Here is a 22,913-nt window from a genome sequence, read left to right as displayed (position 1 = left end):
GAAGGAAGGAAGGAAGGAAGGAAGGAAGGAAGGAAGGAAGGAAGGAAGGAAGGAAGGAAGGGAGTAGGTTCTAAAACCATGGATGAGATTTCCAGGTTGGGCAGACCTCTCCTGTCTTGCCCACCCTAATCCCAACTCTAAGACTAAACCTGGGTTTTTCTGGGCCCTGCCTCACCTCATCTCACCAATTCCCTCCACCAACATCCTAACTTCAAACAACAAACAAGCACACAAAACTACCTAAATTCCATAATCACTTCACAGTAATTTCTAATTACCAGGCAAAATTTCTCATTTTGCTAATTTCTCTACTATTCCTACCAAATCCAGAGTATTCACAAACAAGCACAGCCTGAATCCTACCAAAAAAGAATGTAATTTCTACTCCAACATTTATTTTTACAAAATGCAATCAAAACAGTCAAACATATTCCTTGATACTGATTTATTATGCAAGAAAAAAACAGATGGGGCCTCCCTGGTGGCAGAGGGACTAAAGATGCAGCGCTATCAAGCTATCAGCAGCAACTATCAGCATGAGTTCGATCCCCAGCCAGGGAGGTGACCCACAAGGCACAGCAGACCTCTCCTGTCTTGCCCACTGCTCCCGTCAGCAGTGAATTTCAGTAGCTCTGCCTGTACTGCTCCCCACTGTCTCTCATGAATCCTCTGATCCACCCCCACTTCTGGCCTAAACTCTTGTATGCATAAATAAATAATTAAAAAAAAAAAAAAAGAATAGCCAAACTGTAATAGACAGAATCCAAAATAGAATAAATCATGACAAATCACAAATCTATCACAACAAAATGAATTGAATAACTTACAATTTTATAAAAAATAAACTGATATACAAAAATATACAAGCTGTTTAGCAAAAGAAATAAAATACAGGGTAACTCTATAGTATATTTTTGATAGAGGGATAAAGATGAAAAGAAACAAAAAATCTAAATTCTTATTTGCTTATGTTTATAAGACACACTGAAAGATAACACAACAACTAATAATAGATTTCTGGGCAGTGAGATGTTAGGTGATTGAAGTAGATTAGGAACTGGGTAAATTGGGAATGGGGTGGGAGCCTGCTTACCTTTTTACACTTTTTATTTTGTGAGCCCAGGAATCTATTATAAATAGGTTAAAATATAAAATAAAATGTATATCTTATTTATAAAATATTAATATATTCCAGAAAAGTATAAATAACCCGGTAGATTTCAAATACCATAGATAATTTTTTTAAATCAATTTAGATGTGAGCATTTGAATTACAAAGACATTTCAGCAGTAAAAATCATCTGTAAGGCTTCCCTTGGTGGCCTAAGTCTCAAGTTTGATCTCTACCCACACTAAGGCCTGAGTTGGATCCCCTGCCAGAGAGTTAACTCACATATGGCACAATAGGACTCTCCTGTCTCACCCACTGCTCCCCTTAAGCAGTGTCTTAGCAATGATTTCAGAAAATCCACATGCTCTGCTCCCTACTGTTTCTGGTGAATCCTCTTCACGAAAATAAAGAATCTTAAAGAAAAAAAAAAAAAAAGACAAGGAAAGATGCATTTAAAATAAATCACACACAAAAATGATGATTTGCAAAACCCTCTATAAAAAACAAGTGAGCCACAAACAATGCAAACTTCTCTTTCATACATTTTAAGAATAAGAATACAGCTGTGTACATCTTATTAAGCTGAAGGGAACACAACAATATATAACTTGGATAAATCTCAAAGCATATTTATTGTTGAATAAAAGACATCAGATACAAATGCAGGGCCTCCTTCATAGTGCAGGAGTTAGATATAGCACTATTAAGCTATCGCCAGCCACTGCCACATGAGTTTGACCCCTGGCCAGAGAGCACTAATCCACATGGCATAGCAGACCTCTCATGCTTCCCTCAGTCAATCCTCCTGTTCTGTTCCCCACTCTGTCTCTGGTGAATCCTTTCACACCACTCGTACCTCTGGCCTGCACCCCAGTTCTTGTATGCAAAAATAAGTAAAAAAAAAAAAGCCTTAAAAGGAAAAAAAATACAGTAAGCCAATACTTCACATCTGCCAAATGACAAAAAAGGTCTGACAGAACCAACTGCCTGTGAATAAGTGGAACAACCAAAATACTTTACCTCCCTTATAACAGTGTAAATTAAATTAGTTGGAGCTCTTGGAAAAAAATCTTGGACTATCAAGTATATTTCACCATTTTGGATGAAGTTTTTTCACTATTTTAACACCTTTAATAACTGAAAATATCTTAAATTCACTGTCAAGCAGCCAGTATATATACAGGTCATTGCCTACACGTGTAAACTTGATTCGTTTTCCTAATGGCCTAGTAAGACAACTGCAACTTTGTCAGTACCCAAAATATGTAAGGACAAGTTGAGGAAAGATAAATATTTGGTTGTGATCTGAAATCTTGGCTGGTATATTCTGATAAAAATGAATGTGAGAGGGCCCTCCCTGGTTGGCGCAGTGGGTTAAAGCATAGCACTGAGAAGATAAGGCCACTTGCGCATGAGTTCAATTTCCGCCTACCCTGGCAGACCTCTCCTGACCCGCCCACTGCTCCCCTCATCTGTGTACTTCATCGATCTGCCTGTTCTGCTCCCCATTGTCTCTGGTGAAGTCTCTCGCCACCCCTCAGCCTCTGGCCTGTACCCAGTTCTGTATGTACAAATAAATAAATCTTTAAAAAAAAAAAAAAAGAATGTGAGAGACTAATAAATCCCCATAGGATTTAAGTACCCCGCTGTTTAGAGATTAGCTTAATTAGGGGAAAAGGGGTGACTAAGAAATGTCTTAATGTCTTGAACAGTCTTAATCTACTCATTTAGAAAATGCAAATTAAAACTACATTGAGACCCATTTTCTATACATCAGTTTGACAAGAATTCCTGTTTGCCAAGGCACTTAGTTGGCAAGGCTGAGTGGAAATACACATTATCCAAGCCACTATAACAAAATGGTAATTATGGAGTTGTAAGAAGCATGTGTTAAAACTACATTATGATGCAGTCAAATATTCTACTTATAACCTTATTGTGGTAAATTCTTTATAGTATATACATGTGCCAAATGGCTACAGTACCTACCTTAACTTTACAGTTACCTGTCAATTTTATCTCAATAAAGCTAAGGGAAAATATTAAGTGTCCCTTATCACTAATGAGAGAGTCTGCATTCAAACATAAGAGTGATTTGGCAATAATAATCAAAATTACAAAGATACTTTGACTAGTAGTAACATCTAAATTTATTCTGTAACTTTAAACTTGAAATAAGCAAAATGACATATTTACTACTACACTGCTATAATAACAAAAAAAGTGGAAACACCACAAATGTCTACCAGTAGAGAACTGTGAAATTAAAAAAAAAACTACAGGACTCTCCCTGGTGGTGCCATGGGTTAAAGCACTGCATTCTGAAGCACTCCAAAACCACTGCAGGCGCCAGTTCGATCCCCGCCAGGGAGCTGACCCACATGGCGTGGCAGACCTCTCCTCACCCGTCTGCTGCTACCCTCAGTAGTGTACTGTGTCAATTTGCCTGTTCTGCTCCCCACTCTGTCTCTGGTGAATCCTCTCACCCACCACATATCTGGCCTGTATACCCCAGTTCTGTAAGCATAAATAAATCTTAAAAAAACAAACAAAACTATATACTCTATGGAAAGATTATCCATTAAGTAAAAATTAAAATGTACAATGAAGAGGATAGGAATATCAATCTGTAAAACAATAAATATAATACATTACATTGGATATGATGGAGCTTTGGATGAAGGTAGAAATAAGAATATATACATATTTAAATTTATATTTATTAATACATATAAGAACTGGGGTGTAGGCCAGAGGAATGGGTAGTGTGAGAATGCACCAGAGACAGAGTAGGGAGCAGAACAGGAAGAGTGACTGAAATACACTGCTCAGGGGAGTAGCTAGCTGGCAAGACAGGAGATATCTGCTGCACCATGTGGGTTGCTCCCTGGCAAGGGATCCAACTAATGCTGCAGTGGCTGTGATAGTGCTGAGACTTAAACACCTGTGCCATCAGGGTATTTTTATTGTCTTTACTAATACAGAGAAAACTAAAGAATACATGAATAGCTTCCTGGACAAGGTGGGGTATGGAAGAAATGGAGTAAATGGAAACAGGGTGGCTGAGGGTTAAGAATGAAAGTTTCTACTATTTTAACTTTGTATATTTAAAACATTTTTAATTTCATGGGAATTAATCACTACTACAGATTGGTGAATTAATAATAAATAAGAGTTCCAAAATACACATCTTAACAGGAACTATATGCTTTTACCATCTCTTTAACTGAGACCTGAGCATTGCCCATCTCATGATGCCTGTAATAGGATCAAATCATCTTAACAACTAAGGCAAGGTCTAATCAATAGGAACCTACAAAAAAGAGGCATCCACCATTTACTACCAACAATATCCTTAAACCAAAATTAAAAGACAGTCCCTACCCTGAACTGTCTGTCATAGTAAATTGTATTGTGCATCTTTCATTTGTCTAAAATGAAACACTATTTGAAAAAATCTGGAGATATCAAGCATAAGTATGAGAATCTGGGGTCCAAACCTCTCTGCCTATGCAAAAGCTGCTCATTCCAGCAACCTGTCCATCTGGCCAGCTCCTAAAATTTCACTAACTCTTCTATAGATCCCTTCCAGATACCCCTAAGGTTCACTCCCATGGGGTCCTGTTGTGATCTGTATCTGTATCACTTATAACAGTACATTACAAATACTTGGTTGTTTGTCTTCCTTAGCAGACTGTAGAACTTTTAGGACAAGGAGGGAGTCATTGATATTTATAATCAAAGTGCTTAGCAAAGCCATTTGCATATGACATGTAATCAAAATGCTCATTAATTAAATTTTAAAAACTACACTAGGCAGCAAATTTTGAATGTGACTGAAATCCATTAGAATATTAACCACTTAGCCTCAAATAGTGAAGCACATCAATATCTTAGATGTAAACTTTTCATTTATTTAAAACAACCAGTAATATTAAGAATGCAGCTCAATCATTTCAGAAGTATTATGTAAAGCCTCAGCACTACCACTGTGGAAGACCCTCCCTCCATGGCAAAGCAGCCTAAATTAGTTATAGCCTAAGTTTGCTGGGGCTTATGTTAGCCCAGCCTTTCCAAAGCAAAGCAGCCTTAAGTTCCATCCCCAACCAGTGAGGTGGCCCACATAGCACAGCAGACCTCTCCTGTTTCACCTGCTGCTCCCCTCAGCAGTGTATTTCAGTGGATCTGTTCAGCTACCCACTCTGTCTCTGACACATCCTCTCTCACTGCCCCGCCACCTCTGGCCTGCATCGCAGTTCTACACAAAAATAAATAAAAACCTTAAAAGGAATAATATTTTTTAAAACAAATGCAGCATTAGACAACAGTGCATCATAGTGTGATTACATAAACCAAAGGTGACAAGCTAGATAATGAAACTTATCAGGATCACTGACCTAACATGTGGTCATTCAATGACCGAAATGTTAAGTGGTACATGTCTGAATGTATACCTATTAAGAGGAAATAAAGAACTTATGCTAGACTGCTAATTTTTATGACCTATTACCTATTTCTTTATAAAAAGTATGTGATATGATAAAAATAAGGATATAAAACATTTTCTAAGATGGCAGACAGAGTTACAGGGGGCAGACATTTGTTCATATTGTTTCAAATGCTACTATTAGTTTTTATGGGTTCTCCCATATGGGCTGTCCCAAAGACTTAGGAAGAAGGAGAGAACAGAATAAAATAAAACCAGCTATTCACATATGCCCACAATATGTGTGACAGGCTTATCAAGTACTGGTAAAAAACAGGAACCAAGGAGAAAAGCAAATTTCAAGGATGCTTCTTACACACTTCTTGTTAACCATGAGAATGTCCTAAAATCTAAGAATTTAGTAGCTTTCTACCTTCTTCCAGAGAATGAAAGGATAGTAGGGTCCTCCCTGGCGGGACAACAGGTTAAAGCGCAGCAGCACTACAACACTAGTCATAGCCCCCTCAAAACTAGTTCTGATGGCCCTCCCTGGTGGCATAGCGGGTTAAAGCACAGCACTAAGAAGCTAAAGGCACTTCCACGAGTTCGATTCCCGCCTGCCCCGGAGGTGACCACATGGCCGGCAGACCTCTCCTGACCCGCCCGCTGCTCCCTTTAGCAGTGTATTTTGTCAGTCAGCCTGTTCTGCTCCCCACTCTGTCTCTGGTGAAGCCTCTCGCCGCCCCTGAGCCTCTGGCCAGTACCCCAGTTCTGTATGCATAAATAAATAAACCTTAAAAAAAAAAAAAAACTAGTTAAAACTAGTTCTGATCCCTGGCTAGGGAGCTAACCCACATGGCACATCAGACTACTCTTTTTTTCACCTGCTGCTCACCTCAGCAGTGTATTTCAGTGGATCTGCCCGCTTAGCTACCCACTCTGTCTCTGGTGAATCCTCTCACTGCCCCTGCATATCTGGCCTGCACCCCAGTTCTGTATGCATAAATAAATCTTTTTTTTTTTTAAACTGAATGAAAAGATAGTAGGCAGAGCTAGGAAATAAATTCATGATAATGACCTGTACACTCACATATCTATCTTTGTCTCTCTGCCAATCTCTCTCTCTAAAGACCAACACCATAATGTTCAAGTCTTGTTTATAACTCTTTTTCACAGGGATGAACCTAACTTTCATAAGCTTAATACACTGACACACTCGCTTAATCCTGTAATTCACATAAAGTTAATGAAATTCCTAACTCAAACCATGTGAAAAACAATTCTACTAATGGAAGTCAGTATTTTTTTACAGAATTTTTTAGCCTGGCTGGGATTTACAATCAGAATTCTATATAGTTAAGTGATTTAGTATTTTATTCTCCCTTTTAATGTTGTCACTCATTAGAGAGCCAGTTGAGTAAATTTGTGTCTTTATTTCACTTTTTCTTTCCTGACAGAGTTTATGTATTTATTTAGGTTCCACATTATGAAATACAATGTGGTTCTAAAAAATCAGACCTGTATAAAATGATACACAACTTGAAAAAGCAAACTTCTCCTTATTCCTACCACCCCATACTGTTCCGACCCAAATACTGTAAGTAACCAATCTCACTTCCTGGTTTATCCTTTTTATTTATTTTTACACAAATGTACAAATACATATCCACTTTCTTGCCTCCCTCCTCTTCTCACATAAAAGGTAGCATGTTATAGTTATTCTTTTACATTCTGCTTTTTTTCCCCATTAACAATGTCCTGGAAACTACTTTGTATCAGATCATAGATATCTTTGTACTCTATTGTATGGATGTATATAGTGTTTATGGATATTTAGATTGTACCCAATAATTTTACAATGCTACATTGTAAACTACTGATATCTTCTGTTTCCCCTCAAACACTACCTGCAACAAAGGGGAAAAAAAAAGGTCTCTACCTACCAAACATAACAAACTCACCAGCACTCCTACTGTCAGTGGCCAACCCTCAGTCTCAGTCTAAGCCATCATCAACATTTCTTGAATGTTTAGTTCCAACCCCCTTCTAGTCAATGTCTTCCTCTACTCCAGTCCCTCTGAACTGTCTCTTGTGCCAGAACAACTCTTTTATAATACAACAAGAACTATAAGAGGGTTTCAAAGAAACACTTGCTACTGCCCAACTTTTCACAATAGACAACTTAGTGGTGTGAAATGGTGTATCTTTATGGTTTCTCTAATGATTAATGATGCTGAGCAATTAACTGCTCATGTACTCAGTAGCCATTTGTATATTTTCCTTGGGAAAAAAAATTTATTCTGAAAGACCAACCTGACACCATGACAGGCTTCAGAATACTTCTGAACCAACAAGGCCTAAATTTCGGTTATCAACAAGGTGCCAAGGCCGGAAGTTTAACTGTAAATATCCTAATCTTGCTCATCCCATAGCAACAACCAATTAGCAAGTAGGTAGGTAACCAGTACATATCAGGAAAATGCCAGATGTCCTAAGGTATGCGGGCCCAGTAGTGAAGGTCACATCTTACATGCATAGATCAACAGGGTTAAGACAAGATAACTTTGTTCAATGTCCACCATCAAAGTACTGCTGAGCAAAAACTCCCCTCTGCTGGGCTGAAACGCCCTTCTTTTGTAATAAAAACCCTGCCTTCTCTGAGCTCAGGGCTCTCAACTGTCACTGCATGTTGGGAGCCGAGGCTCCACGAGCTTACAATAAAGACCCTCGTGTGCTGTGCATTGGAATTGGCTCCTTGGTGGTCTTTGGGAAACTTGAAATCTGGTACAACAATTCAAACCTTTTTTCCCCAATTTTTAAATTGGATTATTTAAATTTTAGTGAATTGTTAATGTTCTTTTATATTCCTTATTAGATATATGCTCTAATATCTCTCATGGGTCCTGTTTTTCAATACTGGGATCTGAGGTTTTCTATCAGCTTAACCTCCAGGTCCAGAGGAGATTTCTGAGAGTATTAGTATATAACCATAACTAGCATATTAAAAACTGTAATAATTTGATATCACTGACAAATAGTTACTTAAAACCTTCATTTTACAGTAAATACAATAATTTCATTTTGGTTCTATGAGAAGTTAAAGTCACAAATTATTTATATATTGCCATTGCTAAACAGTACTGTATAGGACCTTCCAGGTGGGACAGGGGTTAAAGTCTCAGTGCTATCAAGCTATCACCAGTCAATGCAGCATGGATTCAATCCCTGGCCAGGGAGCTAACTAACCCACATGACACAGCAAATCTCACCTACTACTCCCTTCCCCCACCCCCCCAGCACCCACCCTGCCCTACACCTCTGGCCTACACCCCAGTTATAAATTTTCTTTGTAAAAAAAGTGTCTTGTGATAAATTGATAGCAATGCCAGGAGTAGAATAAAGCATATATTTAGACCTGGCCTAAACCACAATAGAACTTTTCAAACTTCAGTCACGGGAGAACAAGGAAAGAAGATCCTAAAAATAATCTCAGACTGTAAACAAACACCCACTGCTCCAATCTTCTGACTAAATAAAAGCATCCACTTCTGCAACAAGACAATTAAAACAATGTCTTTAAAAAACAGGGGATGGGTGGCCCTCCCTGGTGGCGCAGCGGGTGAAAGCACAGCACTGAGAAGCTAAAGCCACTTCCGCATGAGTTCAATTCCCGCCTGCCCCGGAGGAGACCACATGGCGTGGCAGACCTCTTCTGGCCCGCCCGCTGCTCCCCTCAGCAGTGTACTTCATCAATCTGCCTGTTCTGCTCCCCACTCTGTCTCTGGTGAAGTCTCTCGCCGTCCCTGCACCTCTGGCCTGTACCCCAGTCTGTATGCATAAATAAATAAATCTTTAAAAAAAAAAAAAAAAAAAAAAAAACAGGGGATAGGAAGTTGGTGTCAAGGTAGGAAGAGTGCCAGTGACTGATGACTGAAGACATAAACAGGTATTCAATCTGTGTGTGAATTTCTTTTCTTGTTTTCTTGGTTTGTGAATTTCTTGAAATTTTATCACTCAAATCAGAATGAGAAAGTAATTTTTTCTGTATTCGCATTTTTGCCAATCTAAGCCTTCTTATATCTCTATAAATTAATATAACCCTTCTAATAAAAGTAAACACCAGTATTACAACACAGCAGGGCACATATTTGGCTCTCTCATTAGTCCAGTACTTTGCTACTAAACCAGTATATCCAGGACTATTCACTAAGTAAATATTTGAAGAATGTTTACCAGGGAAAAGAAATCCTTTTCAGTGACATCAGGGATGGGGTTGGGTGGGATTCATATTAACTAATTCAATGAACTTTCTCATTGTCTCTTAAAAGATCTCATTGTCTCTGAAGGGAAATTCAAAGCAGAGCTAAAGGAGTTTGGGCCTCCGGGAAGTCAATGCAGCTTACACACATCCCCTAAGGCCCAAAGCCAAAGGTCTCCTTCTCTAGGCTTCCACTATCAACTGTTAAAATGAAGCCTTAAAGTGCAAAGAGCCTACCACAATTTTCAGAAGTCTCAGGGTTTATGTGCCCAGGAAAGCCCCAACTTCTTGGCAGAATAAATCTGACATTCCAAAGATCTAAATTTTGTCCAGTGTTATCTCACTAATAGGCCACATTATACTGGCTAAGCATTCATATATTGTTAGATCATTTACAACAAACAGGTTAATGTTAATATATTTTCTACAGGAAGTAGAAACAGAAGTAATCTGACATATTACTTGTGTTCTTATCGGGGAAAGGCCATGTGAATATTTAAGTAATTAAAGTAATGTCCTATATTCTATTATGTTTTACAAAAGCATATTACATACTTTTAGTAGTTAAAAATCACAACTTATTTTTCATGAGCACGACTTCTAAACAGGACATCATATAAAGACAGACACTGGCATCTGGCATACTCTCTTAGAACCAGGTTCATGGAACCATAATAATGCTGTAGTTTAGAGAACAGATTTTTCTTGTGAAGGGGAGAGCAACTGTTATTTATTGTGTCACTAAAGTAAATTTATATTTTATTACATTCTTAATATTATTTATTTGTTACCTATTCAGAAGCTCTTCTATGGGCTCTCCCTGATGGTACAATGGTTTGTTAAAGTGCAGCACTGCAAAACTACTGGCAGCACAAGTTCAATCCCGGCCAGAAAGGTGACACATGGCAAGGCAGACCTCTCCTGTATCACCCACTGCTCCCCTCAGCAGTGTATTTCAGTACATCTGCCTGTTCTGCTTCCTACTCTGTCTTTGGTGAATCCTCTCACCTGCCCCCCCATCTCAGTTCTGTATGCATAAATAACTTAAAAAAACAAAAGTCTTCTATGACCTAATTGGATACAATAGTGTTTGTGTTTATATTCTCACCAACTGTTAAGAACATCAATACAAACTAAACTAAAATCTGGTTACTGAATGTCACATACATAAATTCCTTAAGAATTCTTAATTGCTGTAATTTCCTTCACAAGCATACTATGAGCAGTCTCTTAAAAATTCAAAGTATAAAAATTCTGATTAGAAAGTTTACTTCCAGGCCCTCCCTGGTGGCACAGTGGGTTAAAGCACAGCACTGAGAAACTAAAGCCACTTCCCCATGAGTTCGATTCCCGCCAGCCCCGGAGGTGACCACATGGCGTGGCAGACCTCTCCTCGCCTGCCCGCTGCTCCCCTCAGCAGTGTACTTCATAGATCTACCTGTTCTGCTCCCCACTCTGTCTCTGGTGAAACCTCTCGCCGCCCCTGAGCCTCTGTCCTGTACCCCAGTTCTGTATGAACAAATAAATCTTAAAAAAAAAAAAAAGAAAGAAAGAAAGTTTACTTCCAGAGACCTTCCAGGTGGTACAAGGGGTTTAATCTTCGTACAAAGAAACTCTCAGCAAGAATTCAAGCCTCAGCCAGGGAGGCAGCCCATCCACTGCTGCCCTCAGTGGTGAATTTCAATCAATTTGTCTGTTCTGCTCCCCACTCTGTCTCTGGTGAATCTTTTCACACCCTGCATCTCTGGCCTCAACCACAGTTCTTGGATACATAAAGTAAATCTTTAAAAAAAAAAATCAGGATTTTCTTAATTAGGTTAGCAAAGCAAAAGTTTCTATATAGACTAAAAGAAAAATAGGTTAACATACAACCATAAACAAATTAGTGATGTGTTTATAAAATCCTTGGTGATTTTTCAGTCTTGAAAAGACGCATTACAGATGCTAATCACTGTTCTATTCATTCAGCCACACAGCTAAATATGCTCAGTAGAAAAATTATTCCTAAGAATTCAGTTGACATCTATCCTCTCAAGACAGGGAACTTGGTGACTGTTTATTCAGAATTACTCTCTAACAATTAAGACTTAAAAAGAGACCCATATGAAGCTGAGTTGGAATGAAAAATAACCCTACATTAAGGAAAAAGCAAGAAAATGGGAGGTTTAAGGGATTTCCCTAGAAAACAAATCAATTTGCCAATGTTGCTGCTGCATGTGGCTAGATGTTGAAGTACACCATCACCAAAACACCAGAAGCTGAGACATTGTAGGAATCCTAGGTAGGGGAGGAAAAGTCTTATTACTCTTTACAATAAACTTTTAAGCCTTTACGATTGTCCACACATTTCACACCAATTACAGTTCTTTGAGGAAGTGCCTCGAATACATAGATTATATATGCACATATAGATGTGTTAACAACTATTATGAATTTGAGTTATTTGCTGTAGCAAATATATCAATTTGCCTTGATTGTTCCTTTCACTGGTCATAATCCATATTTTAGGTTGTAAAGAATCTGAGCCAAATGTTTCAAAGTAAAATCTAAACCTTTTTATTCATTACAGGACTGTTTGTAATGGCAAAAGACTATAAATGTCCATCAATAGGAAAATGTTCGGTACATTATGGCATGGTCTGCAGCTGTAAAGAGAAAGACTTTAAAAATCTAAACAGAGCACAATTAAAAAAAAAACTGGAAAGATATCCAACATACATTGGGGGAGGAGAGGTAGCAACATGTAAGACAATGTTTACAGCAGGTTGTTTCTGTTTAACAAAATGGGAGGAAATATAAATACATACATATTTCCTTATATAAAGCATTCAGGAAAAATGTATTTGCAATCACTGGCTGTTCAGTGAATGAAAATTGGGCAGCAAGGGGACAGGTAGGAAGCTTTCACCGAAAGTGGTTTGTTTAGCTTTCTGAATTTTTAATTATGGTGTACATTATCTATTCAGTCAGAATAATTAAAAAATAAAACTTAAGTCCAGCATCTCAAGGCATCTAATTCCAGTATTTATCTGACCTACTAGTATTTTCAATTTTTTCATATGAACTGGATCTTTTACCTGACTCCAACAACACATGTCACTTATCCAACCTTCTTCCCAAGCCCCCACATCTTTTCTCTTTTTTCCTTATCAGTCATGATTGCCTCCATTTGTCTCTTCCATTAGTTCCCTTACTGCCAATAATCTAGATTTTGACCCAATCCTTAAGTGAGAGTTTGATGGCCAAGTCCTTAAAAACCTTATTCAAGTCTAGATTCCAGGATGCCTTCCCTTACTAGGTCAGCTCACATTGAGCATTATAGTATATGCTGTCTTTTGGTGTGGATTATTTTATTCTAAATCTTGTACTTCAAGAGATAAAGGACTAGGAAAAGAGTATTTTTTCCATATAATGGATGGCATTTCAATTCTGACATTATTCACCCTTCAACAAATTCTAAAATTTCATTTCATATTTCTTTTTTTTTACTATGAAACATATGAATAGGATCTATGTTACATCCATGAAATTTCTTTTCCCATGCAACTTTTTTTTGAATTGGGTAACACTGCTTTACAACACATTGTATCTACACACATTATATACACACATACATATATATAATATACAATTTATTTATAAAAATACAAATAATACCTAAATCCAGCATCTCAAAGCATCATTATGATCTAGGGAAACAGGTTCACATCTCTTCAGATGTATGTTACCACACCATAACTACTACCACCAAAGCGCCACCACCATAATCCTCTACCACAGACAACTAGGTGCCTCTCTACCATTTGCGCAATCCCCCAACCTAGTAGCCTCTATTTTACAGACATATTTCTAGGGTTTGTCATGACTTAATTTTGTAGGCCATAAAAGAAATTAAAAAGGTGGAGAAGGGAACAGCAAAAATATGTTACTTATTTTAACACTGTAAATCCTTAGATAAAAGAAGCTCGGCCCTCCCTGGTGGCACAGCGGGTGAAAGCACTGCACTGAGAAGCTAAAGTCACTTCCACATGAGTTCGATTCCCGCCTGCCCCGGAGGTGACCACATGGCGTGGCAGACCTCTCCTGACCCGCCCTCTGCTCCCCTCAGCAGTGTACTTCGTCGATCTGCCTGTTCTGCTCCCCGCTCTGTATCTGGTGAAGCCTCTCACCACCCCTGAGCCTCTGGCCTGTACCCCAGTTCTGTATGTACAAATAAATAAATCTTTAAAAAAAGAAGCTCAAAACTATTTCTGATGTTAAAAGCAAAACTATAAAAATTCTAGGAATGTAGCAAATTTTGGTGTAGTTGTGAATTTTTAGGTAAAAACAAAAATATGATACGTGGAGAAGAGAAGAGGGAGTGTAAACTGAACTTTATTAAAATTCAAATCTTTCCACATGACCAGCAATCTGACTCCTAACTATCTATCCAAAAGACACAAAAACACTGATTCAAAATGACACCTGCACCCCACATTTATTGCTGCTTTATTTACAATAGGAAAGACATGGAATCAACCCAAATGCCCAAAAGTAGATGACTGGAGTACAAAGAGGTGGTACATGTATATATTAGAATATTACTCAGCAATCAAAAAAGATAAACTCATGCCTTTTGCAGCAACGTGGATGGAGCTGGAAGGGATCATGCTTAATGAAATAAGCCAGAAAGAAAAAGAAAAATACCGATGCTTTCACTCATAGCAGGAATATAAAGGACGGGGGGGAATTGGGGGGGTGTTTATAATAATAACAACAACTATATACCAAAAACATTTTACAGGGGTAGAGTGGGGAATGGGATCAAAAATGGGAGCTGGGGGGTGGGGGGAAGTGCACTGGACTGTGGTGATGGCATATGGGTGATCTGGTGATGGGAAGCCCATGGGGATTACAACTGAGATGGAAATGGCACAAAATGATGAAAAATTAACTATCATATTATTTTAAAAAAATTTTTTTAATCTGCTGTGAAGGACACTGTTAAGAACATCAAAAGCTGGGCCCTCCCCTGGTGACAAAACAAGTTAAAGCACAACACTATGAAGCTATCACAGCCACTGCAGCACAAGTTCAATTCCAGGCTAGAGGGATGACCCACATGGCATAGCAGACCTCTCCTGACCTGCCTGCTGCTCCCCTCAGCACTGTATTTCAGTCCATCTGCCTGTTCTGCTCCCCATTTTGTCTCTGAAAAGTGAATCCTCTCACCACCCCCATCCCTCCACTTCTGGCCTGTACCCCAGTTCTGTATGCACAAATAAATAAAATCTTTTAAAAACAGGAAAAAGAGGGCCCTCCCTGGTGGCGCAGCGGGTTAAAGCACAGCACTAAGAAGCTTAAGCCAATTCTGCATGAGTTCGATCCCTGCCTGCCCCGGAGGAGATCCACATGGCCCGGCAGACCTCTCCTGACCCACCTGCTGCTCCCCTCAGCAGTGTACTTCGTCGATCTGCCTGTTCTGCTCCCCACTCTGTTCCTGGTGATTCTTCGCACCCTCCGCATCTCTGGCCTGTATCCCAGTTCTGTATGAATAAATAAATCTTTAAAAAAAAAAAAAAAAAAAGGAGAAAGAAAAGACAACCAAAAGCTAAGTTTCTCACCTTTGAAGTAGCACAAATGATGTGATCAAAATAGCACTTTATTTCTGTGTTCCGCCCCCCTCAAGTCGCTAAGTCCTGTCTAGTCACTAAAGAAAGAGAAATCTGATTGACATTGTGCAAAAAACTGATCAATATTTCTCAAAGACAATCTAGACTTCCCATAAATTTGGCACCCAATTTCTCCTATTTGTAACATTTGTGTGGTACATTTGTGATGTTTAATGAATCAATGTTGATAAATTATATTATTAAAATCTGTATTTCTCAGATTTTTTTTTTTTTTCAGTTTTCACCTAGTGTCTTTCATCTGTTCTAGGATCCCATCCAGGATAACACATTATATTTAGTTATCATGTTACTTAAAGGTCTTCTTATCATTCTCATATATTCCCTTTTTTTTTTTTTTGAACAGTGTCAAAAGCTGGGCCCTCCCCTGGTGACAAAACAAGTTAAAGCACAACACTATGGTTTAAAATTTTAACTACTTTTGGGGCCTCCCCGGTGGCTCATGAATTAAGGCTCAGCACTATCAAGCTATCAGCAGCCAGTGCAGCAGAATCTGATAACTGGCAAGCGAGCTAACACACAGGGTGCAGTTGACTCTCCCATCTCAGCCACTGCTCCCCTCAGCTGCGGATTTTCAATCCTCTTGTTCTGCTCCCTATTCTGTCTCTGATGAATACTCTCTCCCCTCCCTCACATCTAATTTAACAACTTGCCTCACCATGGAGGCCCTGATTATCCTTTTCCATACAATTTAAGCCATGCTTTTTTAGGACTGATTTACAGTAATATATATAAAAGATTGTTTTTAGCCAAATACTGACATAAAGTCAACTTCTGTCTTTCTGTTGGTCTTTAAAAGCGTATCATCATTTTGCTACAATAAAATGGTAACAACCATTTGAGTAGTAGGCAAGTGAATATCACTGAACAGATGCTAAATTTGGTGAAGTTTAACTAGAAACAGGCTCTTCGACTCAAAGTACCTTCCCACAAAAATACTTAATGACAAAGATTAACTTTCTCTAAGTTCAACATTCAAGATCTTCTTTAGTTTGATTCAAACATTATCAAGTACTAACCAGATAGCCAGACACGGTTCTAGATATATTATTAGTAGTGGTTACAGGGTAAAAATAAATGTTTTCCTACTCTCAAGTAATAGATATGGGATTTCGAAGAAATGGGTTAAAAGCCAAGACAAAGATACAGTATACAGTGGAGTTCTTAGTTAAATCTAGGAAGCTTCAGGGAAGAATATGTATACACTGAAAATGGGGAGAGAGAGACCAGGAAGGTTTCTCAGTGTGGAATGGATGCTATACTAAAGTTCTATATTGACACATGATGTGATGCTATTATTCCATTTTATAGACAAAGAGCTAAGCGGCACAGAGAAAACAAGTTTCCCAAGATCCCACAGCTAGTAACTATGGATTCATTCTAGGTCCAGACAGTAACATAAAGTTGAGCCTCTTGTTTCAGTGCATGCTTTGGAAAGTCCACTGTTATTTCACTCCATTCTACTCCCCTTAACTTTTTTTTTTTTTTAAAGATTAATTTATTTGTACATACAGAACTGGGGTACAGGCCAGAAGCTCAGGGGCGGCGAGAGGCTTCACCAGAGACAGAGTGGGGAACAGAACAGGCAGATCAACGAAGTACACTGCTGAGGGGAGCAGCGGGCGGGTCAGGAGAGGTCTGCCACGCCATGTGGTCACCTCCAGGGCAGGCGGGAATCGAACTCATGCGGAAGCGGTTTTAGATTCTCAGTGCTGTGCTTTAACCTGCTGTGCCACCAGGGAGGGCCACCACTCCCCTTAACTTTTTATCTATCCTTCGCCCTTCCAGTTCTCTCTAGATTTTCTCCTGCTCATCATCTTTCCTTGACTCAACTGTTTCATACTTTGTCTTTCTCTGCCTCCACACCCACCTTCCATAAGTTCCAAATGTGACAACTTTAAAACTAGCCAAATTTGTAGAAAAAGATTAGAAATAATTTAAACATACATTCATAGACAAATAGAGTAAATACTTACACAAAAGAAAATTGTGAAAAAGAATAACATTTTTACATTTGCAGACTAAGTCAAATATATTGTTAAATAAGATAGAGAATAATAAAGTAAGGTCCTCCCTGATGGTACAACAGGTTAAAGTGCAGCACTATGAAGCTATCCACAGACACTGAAGCATGAATTCAATTCCGCACTGGGGAAGTGACCCCCATGGTGTGGCAGACCGCTCCTGGCCTGCTGGCTGCTCCCATTAGCAATGTATTTCATTCTGCCTGTTCTGCTCCCCACTCTGTTGATGGATCCTCTCACACCCACCCCCTACCCCTGGACCTTTGGTCTATACCTCAGTTCCTATATGCATAAATAAATAAATCTTTAAAAAATAAATAAAGTATGCCATGTTATCACTGATAAAGGTGAGAGTCTCTATATAGTCATAAATGTAAAGGTTATCTACTAAGCAACATACACATAAACTAGAACAGTATGAATATCTTGGAGAAAGCAATAAAATATTTCACTGCATCCTTTTCAGATTTTGTATTACAGGCAAGTACCAACTATTAAAAATAAATATATATTTCAGGTCTCCCTGGTGTTACAGGGGTTAAAGTCTCAGGACTATCAAGATATCACCAGTCACTGTGGCATGAGTTCAATGCTAACCCCACATGTCCCAGCAGACCTCTCCAGTCTTGCCTGCTCTTCTCAGCAGTATATTTCAATAGATTTGCCTGTCTGATCAGTACTCTGTCTCTGGTGGGACCTCTCACCCCCTGCATCTTTGATCTACACTGTTGTACACATAAAGTAAAATAAAAATAAATTTTTAAAAATAACAATAATAAATACTAAATAAGGAAGAGTTATAAAGCAGAAAGTGATAATCTCCTTAGAGACTGTTATTTACTTACTATTAACAACGGGTCTGCCATTATCATTAGTCACCAAGTAGTAACAGGGACTCTCAAGTATTTATTCACCTCACTTGAGTGAACAGAAAACATACTAGTACTAGTATAGTAACCATAACTAGTACAAGAGAAACTCTCTTTTAAATAATCCTCTGAACAAGATTTAAACCACAGAGTATCTATTTCGTTATTTTTAGTATTACAAGTATAATTATCAAACTAAATTGATGGAGAAGACATTGCTACGAAGAACATGAACTATTCTTTGCAGACGACCATGAATCTACTAAACCAGGTAAAAAGTTAATGCAAAAAGATGAATAAGATTCTAATTTTAGTAAGCTGAATCTCACTGATGTTTACTGAAATGAATTCAAATACTGATGTTTTTGAACATCAACTTACAACTCATTATTTAAAAATAAAGTGTTGGGCCTGAATGTACAGGAAATAAAAAGTGAAAGGCACACTATCTAAAATGGAACTCAGTATGTTAATACACACAAAAATACTATTATATAACTGAGCATTTTTTAAAAAAAGATTTACTTATACATACAAAACTGGGATACAGACCAGAGATGGGGGGAGCGTGAGAGGGTTCAGCAGAGACAAAGTGGGGTGCAGAACAGGCAGATCTACTGAAATACAATGTTGATAAGAAGACTAGGGGGAGACAGGAGAGGTCTGCCATGCCATGTGGGTCATCCCTCAGGTCAGGGATCAAACTCGCTACAGTAGCTTTAGATAGCTCCACAGTGCTGTGCTTTAACCCGTTGTGCCACTAGGGAGGGCCCAAACTGAGGCTTTTTTTTTTTTTAAAGATTTATTTATGAATACAGAAGCCAGGTATAGGCCAGAGGTGTAGGGGCGGTGAGAGGATTCACCAGACAGGCTGGGGAACAGAACAAGCAGATCGACAAAGTACTCTGCTGAGGGGAGCAGTAGGCGAGAAACAGGAGTGGTCTGCCACACCATGTGGATCAGCTCCAGAGCCAGGGATCAAACTCACATTGGAATGACCACAGCTGCACCCTAACCTGCTGATCCACCAAGGAGGGCCCTATATAACTGAACATAATCAAAATTGGAACTTATATTTAGTGATTCAGTTTGACCACAGGATAAAATCACGGAGCTCAGGATTTTGTGGTTTTCTATTATCCATTGCCTTTACCTTGCACACTGCCATCCAGCCATCTCCACTAGTTTAAGAATTTTTTTCTTAAAGCTTGATATGCTCCTAACTACCAGGCAGTCAACTGCCAATAAGGAAACAGCACTATCACATTCGAGCTTCAGCACGGGCATAAACTGCTTAATCTTGGGAAAGTTCCCTTAAAGTACATTTTCTATTGTTTTTTTGTAAAATGGGATGGTTATAAGAACTTTAAAGTCCATTTCAACTATAAATTCCACTTTGCTAAGCAGATGTGTATGGCACAACTTCGTAGTTTTTGTTCCAAGCCACTTACCCATCTTCTTCGTAAAAGGTCCTTCAAGGTCCCTGCCTCACTCTTCAACTCATGGTAAACATGTCTTATCCCATTCATCTCTCCCTCCTTCTTTCTTCCTTCTCATGCTCCTTTCAGCTTCCTGACAATGTCATTAACACAAAAAAAAAATCTGCCACAAGTGTTTTTCCACATGCTGTACTACCACATCCCACTTATCCTAGGGGCTTTCAGAGATGTAAGACCCAGCATTACCCTTGTAAAAAAAAAAAAAAACAAACAGGGCCCTGGTGGCACAAGAAGTTAAAACACCATGAAGCTATCAGCAGCCACTGAAACATGAGTTCGAGCCCTGGCCAGGGAGGTAGGCCAGAGAGGTAACCCACATGGCCCAACAGACCTCTCCTGACCTGCCGCTGCTCCCCTCAGCAGTATATTTCAGTTAATCTCACTGTTCTGCTATTCACTCTGCCTCTAGTAAATCCTCTCACCCCACTCCCACACCTCTGGCCTGTACCCCAGATCTTGTATGCATAAATAAAACTTTATTAAAAGATATTTCTTAACATTACCTATGCCATTCTGAAATTGGCATACAAATGAAATGCAATTTTAAATAACATAGTTCTAACTATATTATAAAAGAGAAATAAAGTGAGTATAATTTAGTACAAAATATGAAAGCCATAATAAATGCTCTGATACAATTACATTACAAGCAAGTAGAGCAACTGAATGCTATTGTTTTCCATAACCATTCAAACTATATACACAAGTTTAAGTGATTTACAAAAACAAAAACCTAGCAATCAAGAACCCTCAGTTCCAAAAGTTTTTCTAGCAACAAGCTTAAAAATCACTTACAAATCAGTTCAAATGTTTTTTAAGTCACTTCACCTGTCTAGTCGTCAGTTACAGCCTGGGTAAAGAAGAGCAGAAAGGCTGGCATAATCTGTGGGTAGTAATCAAGCAGGTAGAACTCCAAGTTCAGCTATGAATTGTTTATATACTGCAACTAGCCTCTATTTATATAAGGCTTCTCTGTCACTTCTGATAAAGGGACCATGAAATCTTCTTATAAAACCAAATTGCAATTATCATACAACTAAACAACTGGACTCAGGGTATTTATCCAAGAGAAACAAAAAGCTGTTCACACGCACACACAAAAATGAATGTTCACGCTTGCTTTATTTGGAACAGTCCAAACTAGAAACTATCCGAGACCTAAAGAAGAGAGTGGTTAAACAAACTGTGATATATTCATATCATGGATTTTTACTTAGCAATAACAAGGAACTAATACATGCAACACTTGAATCTTCAGGGAATCATGCCCAGTGAAAAACAATCTCAAAAGGTTATGTTATGTATGATTTCATTTATATGACAATTTCCAAATTACAAAATGAAAGGCAGATTAGTTAGTGGTTGCCCAAGCCAGAGACCTCAATGGGAAGCTGAAGTTAGAGGCATAGGTGTCATTCCAAACATACAATACAGGGGTCGTTGTGCAGTTGGAATTATTCAGAATATCAACTGCAGTAATAAAAACAAAAACCTACAGAGGTGATAAAATTGTATCACGCATACAAAGACAGTAAAACTGAGAAAGTCTGATAATGCTAGTGGATTGCATAAATGTGGAATCTTGGTTGTGATAATATAGCTCTACAAAATGTTACAACTGGGGAAAACAGGATCTTTCTGTATCATTTCTTACAACTACCCATGAATTTACAATGATCTCAATTAAAATTTCAATTAATAAAAGCCTTAAAATGTAAATCCACTGAACTAGTCCCCCTAATGATGGAGCTTGGATAGTTCACAGTCCTCTGTACTTTTCAAATTCCCAGTGATAAGTAACTAGTGTGAAGTTTCTCCAAACTACAGCAATCCAACCCTTAAATAAAACATAGAGAGGGCCTTTTTGGCGACCCAAGAGTTTAAGTCTCAGCTCTATGATTTAGCAACAACCACTGCAGTACAAATTTTATCCCCAGCCAGGGAGCTAACCCACATGTGCAGCATGCCTTTCCTGTCTTACCCACTGCTACCACCAGCAGTGTACTTCGTAGATCTGCCCATTCTGCTCCAAATCTATCTCTGGTAAATCCTCTCACTGCTCTACACCTCTGGCCTACAACCCAGCTCTTGTGTGCATAAGTAAAAAAAATAAACCTTTAAATATAATAAAAGAATTAATAGAAAGGCCAAACACAAGTCCTTATTTTCTTATTAACTCTCAATTTTTGTTAAATATTTATTTATTTACTTATTTATTTATTTATTTATGCATGCATGCATACAGAACTGGGTACAGGCCAGAGGTGCAGGAGTGGTGAGAAAATTCACCAGAGACAAAGTGGGGAGCAGAACAGGCAGATCAACGAAGTACACTGTTGAGGGGAGCAGTGCAGGGGCCAGGAGAGGCCCGCCACACCATGTGGGTCACTCCCTGGCTGGGGATTGAACCTGTGCTAAAGTAGCTGCTCGTAGTGCTGTGCATTAACCTATTGTGCCACCAGGGAGGGCCCTAACTCTCAAATTTCTTTAGATGTTACAATGGACATGGCAACCAGCCATGTGAATAGTGATGTGTCAGGACAACTAAGGCCCCTCAAATTTTTAAACACACTAGTTAGTTCTAGCTGTTGAAAATTCAACAGAGATATAATCTAATTAAAGATACTTGTCCTGATCATGAAAGTGATCTTAAAATATTTATGAAATACAGTAAAAGGAAGTATAATCAACAGCTCAATGCTAAGCAATATTTCACAATCATAATAATGCAAACAATGCTGATGAGATGATATGATGTTAAATTGTTTAAAATAATTGGGGGCCCTCCCTGGTAGTGTAGCAGGTTGAAGCACAGCACTAAGAAGCTAAAGTCACTTCAGCATGAGTTCGATCCCTGCCCCAGAGGTGACCCACATGGTGTGGCAGATTTCTACTGACCCACCCACTGCTTCCCTCAGCAGTGTACTTCGTCAGTCAGCCTGTTCTGCTCCCCACTCTGTCTCTGGTGAATCCTCTCACCGCCTCCCCACCTCTAGCCTGTACCACAGTTTTGTATGCATAAATTAAAATCTTTTTAAAAAAAAAAATTCAAGAGGA

General features: G+C 38.7%; 1 protein-coding gene across 1 annotated transcript in view; it reads right to left on the bottom strand.

Annotated features, from left to right (window-relative positions):
* PIK3CB (phosphatidylinositol-4,5-bisphosphate 3-kinase, catalytic subunit beta) overlaps positions 1 to 15,237 on the bottom strand; it is a 123,745-nt gene extending 108,508 nt beyond the window's left edge. Inside the window, exon 1 of the mRNA XM_012724769.1 lies at positions 15,215 to 15,237. The gene's annotated coding sequence lies outside the window, so the exon portion shown is untranslated. The remainder of the gene's footprint in view (positions 1 to 15,214) is intronic.
* Between the last annotated feature and the right edge of the window lie 7,676 nt (positions 15,238 to 22,913).

This window comes from Condylura cristata, unplaced genomic scaffold, assembly GCF_000260355.1.
Source record: "Condylura cristata isolate star-nosed mole 26May11 unplaced genomic scaffold, ConCri1.0 scaffold00014, whole genome shotgun sequence".
NCBI classification, from domain to species: Eukaryota; Metazoa; Chordata; class Mammalia; order Eulipotyphla; family Talpidae; genus Condylura; species Condylura cristata.
This window is presented reverse-complemented; position numbering and strand designations above follow the sequence as displayed.